This window comes from Tachypleus tridentatus, chromosome 4, assembly GCF_004210375.1.
Source record: "Tachypleus tridentatus isolate NWPU-2018 chromosome 4, ASM421037v1, whole genome shotgun sequence".
NCBI lineage: Eukaryota > Metazoa > Arthropoda > Merostomata > Xiphosura > Limulidae > Tachypleus > Tachypleus tridentatus.
The window spans coordinates 37208905-37209387 of NC_134828.1; positions in this window are offsets into that span (position 1 = coordinate 37208905).

Consider the following 483-nt stretch of genomic DNA (forward strand, 5'->3'; position numbering starts at 1 on the left):
TACGTGCCCGGCATGGCCAGGTAGGTTAAGGCGTTCGAACCCCACCAAACATGCTCGCCCTTTCAGCTGTGTGTGCGTTATAATGTGACGGTCAATCCCACTATTTGTTGATAAAAGAGTAGCCCAAGAGTTGGCGGTGAGTGGTGATGACTAGCTGCCTTCCCTCTAGTCTTACACTGCTAAATTAGGGACGGCTAGCGTGGATAGCCCTTGAGTAGCTTTTGCGAAATTCAAAAACAACAAACAAACCGACCATTTTTACTGACACCTGCCGAAGTTTGTTTTTGGCGTTGAAATATTGTTTTCTTTTTGGTGTTTCATCATACATGTTATATACAATAGTTAGATCGTTGAATCTGACGAATCAGTATTGAACGCTAATATTTTACAATCTTATGCTTTTTTTTTTTAACATTGTGGCGTGTAACTCTAGGTAAGGTACAACATATATATATATATATATATATACATTGATAAATATAT